Below are 7580 nucleotides of genomic sequence, written 5' to 3' on the forward strand. Positions count from 1 at the left end.
AAAATATCAATGAATTTGCACTCAGCACCAGAGTTTGAGCTTATCTGAAACTTTCTGGTAGTTGAATACTGTGTGCCAGACATGAAATCATTGCCTTTTTTAAACTAAGAGTCTTCTATTTATTTATTTATTTACTTACACGTCAGGTTCTATAGAACCAAACTGAGGAGCAAATCTCTAAGGTCATGGAACGTGTCAGTACATGAAATTACTACATAAAAGTAATGACAGATAGAAATAAAATGTCTATGAACCTGAAAAATGTCAATCCATAAGTTTAAGTAAGTGCAAGCAATACAACAAGAATCAGCTTACTTTTTGAAGGAACTCCTCGACAGAATAGAAGGAGTGACCCATGAGGAAACTCTTCAGTTTAGATTTGAATGCGCGTAGATTACTGCTAAGAGTTTTGAATTCGAGTGGCAGCTTACTGAAAATGGATGCGGCAGTATACTGTCCAACTTTCTGCACAAGAGTTAGGGAAGTCGGATACAAATGCAGGTTTGATGTCTGCCGAGTATTAACTGAGAGAAATATGCTTATTTCTGGCAGTAAGCTCATATTGTTAACAAGAAATGACAGTAAGGAATTTATATATTGAGAGGCCAATGTTAAAATACCCAGACTCGTAAACAGGAGTCGACAAGACGTTCGTGAACTTACACCACTTACTGCCCGAACAGCCCGTTTCTGAGCCAAAAATATCCTTTTAGAATGGGAACTACCTCAAAATTTAATACCTTACGACATAAGCGAATGGAAATAAGCAAAGTACACTAATTTTCGTGTCGAACGCTCACTCACTTCAGATAGCGTTCGAACAGTAAAAATGGCAGTATCAAGTCTTTGAACAAGATCCTGAACATGGGCTTTCCACGACAGTTTTCTATCTACCTGAACACCTAGAAATTTAAGCTGTTCAGTTTCACTAATCATACGCCCATTCTGTGAAATTGTTGAAATGTCTTACTGTGACTCAGCGTTAGTTTATTTTCTACAAGCCATGAACTTACGTCATGAACAGCACTATTTGAAACTTAACCAATGTTGCACACAACACCCTTTACTACCAAGATAGTGTCATCTGCAAACATAAATGTTTTAGAGTTACCCATAATACCAGAGGGCATAGCATTTGTATAAGTAATGGACAGGAGTGGCCATAACACTGATGCACCCCCCCCCCCCCACTTGGCAGTACCCAAGACAGATCTGACATCACAACCATTCTCAACATTGTGAATAATGACCTTTTGCTGTCTGTTGCTAAAGTAAGAAGTGAACCAATTGTGAGCTACACCCCATATTCCGTAATGGTCCAACTTTTGGAGCAATATTTTGTGATCAACACAATCAAACGCCTTATTTAAATCAAAAAATATACCTAGTGTTCGAAACCTTTTGTTTAACCCATCCAGTACCTCACAAAGTAAAGAGAATATAGCATTTTTAGTTGTTAATCTACTTCTAAAGCCAAACTGTACATTTGATAGCAAATCATGTGATATAAAATGATCAATTGCCCTTACATACACAGACTTTTCAATAACTTAGCAAACACTGATTGCATAGAAACAGGTCTAATATTGTCTACATAATCCCTTTCTCCCTTTCTATAAAGCGGCTTTACTACTGAGTACTTTAATCGTTTAGGAAACTGGCCATTCCTAAAGGAAAATTTACAAATATGGCTAAATACCAGGATAACATGTGCAGCACAGTACTCTAATATTCTGCTAGGCACCCCATCAAAGACACGATAGTCCTTAGTCTTCTGTGATTTAATCACTGAATCAATGTCCCCCTTGTCTATGTCACAGAGGAGTATTTCAGACATCATTCTCGGAAAGGCATTTGCCAATAAAGTTATATGATTCCCTGTAGAAACTAAATTTTTATTTAATTCACCAGCAATGTTAAGAAAATGATTGTTAAATACTGTACACATTTCTTATTTATCAGTAACAGAAATATTTTTACTACAAACTGACTTTATATCGTCAACCTTGTGCTGCTGACCAGACACTTGCTTCACAACTGACCATATGGCTTTAATTTTATCCTGCGAATTAACTATTATATTTGCATACCACATACTATTTGCCTTCCTAATAACATTGGTCTGAAAGCCCATTCACGCTTTTACTAACAGAATGCCTATCTAGTAATGAAGAATGAATAAAAATAGTGTCTATGACTGTGCTACTGTTCCCCTGCACCCCAGTAGGAAACAACACAGTTTGCATCAGATCATATGAATTTAGGAGATCTATCAACATCCTTTTTCTTGCACAATCATATGTTGTTGTTGTTGTGGTCTTCAGTCCTGAGACTGGTTTGATGCAGCTCTCCATGCATTTTAGCTATCCTGTGCAAGCTTCTTCAGCTCCCAGTACTTACTGCAACCTACATTATTCTGAATCTGCTTAGTGTATTCATCTCTTGGTCTCCATCTACGATTTTTATCCTCCACGCTGCCCTCCAATGCTAAATTTGTGATCCCTTGATGCCTCAGAACATGTCCCACTAATCGGTCCCTTCTTTTTGTCAAGTTGTGCCACAACCTCCTCTTCTCCCCAATCCTATTCAATACTTCATCATTAGTTAGGTGATCTACCCAGCTAATCTTCAACATTCTTCTGTAGCATCACATTTCGAAAGCTTCTATTCTCTTCTTGTCCATACTAGTTATCGTCCATGTTTCACTTCCATACATGGCTACACTCCATACAAATACTTTCAGAAACGACTTTCTGACACTTAAATCTATACTCGATGTTAACAAATTCCTCTTCTTCAGAAACGCTTTCCTTCCCATTGCCAGTCTACATTTTATATCTTCTCTACTTCGACCATCATCAGTAATTTTGCTACCCAAATAGCAAAACTCCTTTACTACTTTGTCTCATTTCCTAATCTAATTCCTTCAGCATCACCCGAGTTCTCGACTACATTCCATTATCCTCGTTTTGCTTTTGTTGATCTTCATCTTATATCCTCCTTTCAAGACACTGTCCATACCGTTCAACTACTCAAGCAGATCCTTTGCTGTCTGTGACAGAATTACAGTGTCATCGACAATACTCAAAATTTTTATTTCTTCTCCATGGATTTTAATTCCTGCTCCGAATTTTTCTTTTGTTTCCTTTACTGCTTGCTCAATATACAGATTGAATAACGTCAGATAAAGGCTACAGCCCTGTCTCACTCCCTTCCAAAGCACTGCTTCCCTTTCAGGCCCCTCGACTCTTATAACTGCCATCTGGTTTCTGTGCAAATTGTAAATAGCCTTTCGCTCCCTGTATTTTACCCCTGCCACCTTCAGAATTTGAAAGGGATTATTCCAGTCAACATTGTCAAAAGCTTTCTCTAAGTCTACAAATGCTAGAAACGTAGGTTTGCCTTTCCTTAATCTATCCTCTAAGATAAGCCGTAAGGTCAGTATTACCTCACGTGTTCCAATATTACTACATAATCCAAACTGATCTTCCTCGAGGTCAGCTTCTACCAGTTTTTTCATTCGTCTGTAAAGAATTCGTATTAATATTTTGCAGCTGTGACTTATTAAACTGATAGTTCGGTAATTTTCACATCTGTCAACACCTGCTTTGTTTGGGATTCGAATTATTATATTCTTCTTGAAGTCTGAGGGTATTTCGCCTGTTTCATACATCTTGCTCAGCACATGGTAGGGTTTTGTCAGGACTGGCTCTCCCATGGCCGTCAGTAGTTCTAATGGAATGATGTCTACTCCCGGGGCCTTGTTTCGACTTCAGTGCTCCGTCAAACTCTTCAGGCACTATCGTATCTCCCATTTCATCTAGATCTACATCCTCTCCCATTTCCATAGTATTGTCCTCAAGTACATCGCCCTTGTATAGACTCTCTATATGCTCCTTCCAACTTTCTGCTTTCCCTTCTTTGCTTAGAATTGGGTTTCCATCTGAGCTCTTAATATTCATATAAGTGGTTCTCTTTTCTCCAAAGGTTTCTTTAATTTTCCTGTAGGCAGTATCTACCATACCCCTAGTGAGATAAGCCTCTACATCCTTACATTTGTCCTCTAGCCATCCCTACTTAGTCATTTTGCACTTCCTGTCGATCTCATTTTTGAGACGTTTGTATTCCTTTTTGCCTGTTTCATTTACTGCATTTTTATATTTTCTCCTTTCATCAATTAAATTCAATATTTCTTCTGTTACCCAAGGATTTCTACTAGCCCTCGTCTTTTAACATACTTGATCCTCTGCTGCCTTCACAACTTCATCCCTCGAGGCTACCCATTCTTCTTCTACTGTACTTCTTCCCCCATTCGTTATACTCTCCCTGAAACTCTGTACAACCTCTGGTTTAGTTAGTTTATCAAGGTCCCATCTCCTTAAATTCCCACCTTTTAGCAGTTTCTTCAGTTTTAATCTACAGTTCATAACCAATAGATTGTGGTCAGAGTCCACATCTGCCCCTGGAAATGTCTTACAATTTAAAACCTGGTTCCTAAATCTCTGTCTTACCATTGTATAATCTATCTGATAGCTTCTAGTATCTCCAGGATTCTTCCACGTATACAACCTTCTTTCATGATTCTTGAACCAAGTGATAGCTATGATTAAGTTATGCTCTGTGCATAACTCTACCACACGGCTTCCTCTTTCATTTCTTAGCCCCAATCTATATTCACCTACTATGTTTCCTTCTCTCCCCTGTCCTACTCTCGAATTCCAGTCATCCATGACTATTATATTTTCGTCTCCCTTCACTATCTGAATAATTTCTTTTATCTCGTCACACATTTCATCAATTTCTTCATCATCTGCAGAGCTAGTTGGCATATAAACTTGTACTACTGTAGTAGGCGTTGGCTTCGTGTCTATCTTGGCCACAATAATGCGTTCACTATGCTGTTTGTAGTAGTTCATCTGCACTCCTATTTTTTTATTCATTATTAAACCTACTCCTGCATTACCCCTTTTTGATTTTGTATTTATAACCCTGTATTCACCTAACCAAAAGTCTTGTTCCTCCTGCCACCAAACTTCACTAATTCCCACTATATCTAACTTTCACATATCCATTTCCGTTTTTAAATTTTCTAACCTACCTGCCCTATTAAGGGATCTGACATTCCACACTCCGATCCGTAGAATGCCAGGTTTCTTTCTCCTGATAACGACGTCCTCTTGAGTAGTCCCCACCTGGAGATCCGAATGGGGGACTATTTTGCCTCCGGAATATTTTACCCAAGAGGATGCCATCATCAATTAATCATACAGCTGCATGCCATCGGGAAAAAATACGGCTGTAGTTTCCCCTTGCTTTCAGCCGTTCGCAGTACCACAACAGCAAGGCCGTTTTGGTTACGGTCACAAGGCCAGATCAGTCAATCATCCAGACTGTTGCCCCTGCAACTATTGAAAAGGCTGCTGCCCCTCTTCAGGAACCTCACGATTGTCTGGCCTCTCAACAGATACCCCTCCGTTGTGGTTGCACCTATGGTACAGCTATCTGTATCGCTGAGGCACGCAAGCCTCCCCACCAATGGCAAGGTCCATGGTTCATATTGTTGTTGTTGTTGTTGTGGTCTTCAGTCCTGAGACTGGTTTGATGCAGCTCTCCATGCATGGTTCATATACAAAATTGATATTGAAGTCACCACACTAGTTTCTGGTACTTCCTACAAAGTGAATCAAGAACCCTCCCTAGCTTGACCAGAAATGCTCTGAAGTTGGAGTAAGGGGACTTATAAACAACAACGATTAGCAGTTTAGTTTCACTAAATTCAACTAACACTGCACCACAATCAAATATCTGTTCAGTGCAGTGTCGTGATACATCTATGGACTCAAATGGAATACTGTTTTTTATGTACAGAGCCACTCCCCTACCCTGCAAGGAACTCCTTGAGAAACAGGCAGCTAATCTGTACCCTGGTAAAGGAAGCCTTTGAATTGTCAAATTATTTAAGTGGTGTATGATATACCAATAATTACAGAGTCAACATTTATAAGCAGTTCACTAACTTTATCTCTAATACATTTTGATGAAATATGCTAATTCCTTCTCTACTTGGAAACATTACATCCTCCGAAGGTGAGTCCTTAGTTAGAGGGACTTCCTTTAAGCAGGTATACCTATCAGCTGACTTCAATCAAAAAGGGGTGGAGCTCTAACCCCAACTGTTACAGGAATTTCTCCATGAATGACACCACCACCACCACCCACTACACTGTCACCTATAAGCTTAGCCAGTCTCCACTTCCCATACCTATTGAGGTGCAGGCCAGTGAAATCCGATCTACTGATAGACCCAACTGGCACCACTGAGATGTCACCCATTCCCTCTGCCATGAGTGCCCTCCCCAGCCCTACGTTAACGCGCCTAACAGCCGCATTAAGGTGAGGCCGATCATGACGCTGAAACAGTTGCACGAAATGCACATTAGTGCCACCAGTTTGAGTAGCTATCTTAACCAAGTCACCACCGACATCATATTCCCCATCCCTATCGAGACTGTTCCCTGCTCCACCCATTATCACTCCCTGATCCTCCTTCGTAAAATTCTTACATAACTCCCCTATGCTTTCAGTCACCTGAGGCAACCCTGCACTAGGCTTCACAATGCCGGAGACCTGGTACTCACTCCCCAACAATTCCTGCAACTGATGGCCCACACTTCTACTGTGGGAACTGCCTAGGAACAGAACCTTCTTTCTGGTAGACCCTGCAACTAACCTAGGCCTCCTAATTGCTGAGTACTGCTGCAAGTTCCCTACATCTAAAGCTACACGAGGCTCCTCTCCACTCAGCTCTGACAGTTGGTCTTATCTATTGCATGTATGCAAAGTAAAACTGTCTGGATACCTCCTCTTCTTAGTTGCCTCCTTGCCAACTGCCAGTTCCCACCACCCTTCACCCTCCTCAACCTATCTAGTTCCTCCTTTGTGCAGTGTAACTGCATCTGAAGGGCACAGATCTTACTCTCCTGTTCCTCCATCAACTTGTTTCTACTACAGATTCTGCATTCCCAGGAGAGGATCTCATTAAACTGACCACTGGCTTCCCCACTGCATTCCCCCCAATGAAAATACTTTGAACAAATCCCACACGGTAATCCACTACTCACAAACCTATGACAGAGCACACACTTCTCACTCATGGTAAAATTTTACAGTTACTGAAAAAAAACTATATGTCTATGTTACCAAAGTTCAGTTACACCAGTAGAACAATTTACGAACTAACAATAATGGTCTCGAAATTCTCTGCCTACTAAGAAAGCAACTACTTGTATTAATACTACTGCACCACAGCTAATACCAATACCAACAAAACTTCACAAAATTATTAGTTAAAACAAAAAAAAATTTCAAATGACCACTGTAACACTAAGCGAAGTTAAAACACTGAATGAAAATTTTACTGAAATATTTCACTACAAACAATAATAAACGGAAGTTGAAAACTAAAGCACGAAATTTACTAAACGACTTCAATGCACAGAAAACTCTAAAAAACACAGCGAGCGAACGATTACAAAAGTTTATTCGGTCGTTATTTCGCCACAAACGGCACGCAACACCGC

This window comes from Schistocerca serialis, unplaced genomic scaffold (assembly GCF_023864345.2).
Source record: "Schistocerca serialis cubense isolate TAMUIC-IGC-003099 unplaced genomic scaffold, iqSchSeri2.2 HiC_scaffold_1400, whole genome shotgun sequence".
Taxonomy (NCBI): Eukaryota; Metazoa; Arthropoda; class Insecta; order Orthoptera; family Acrididae; genus Schistocerca; species Schistocerca serialis.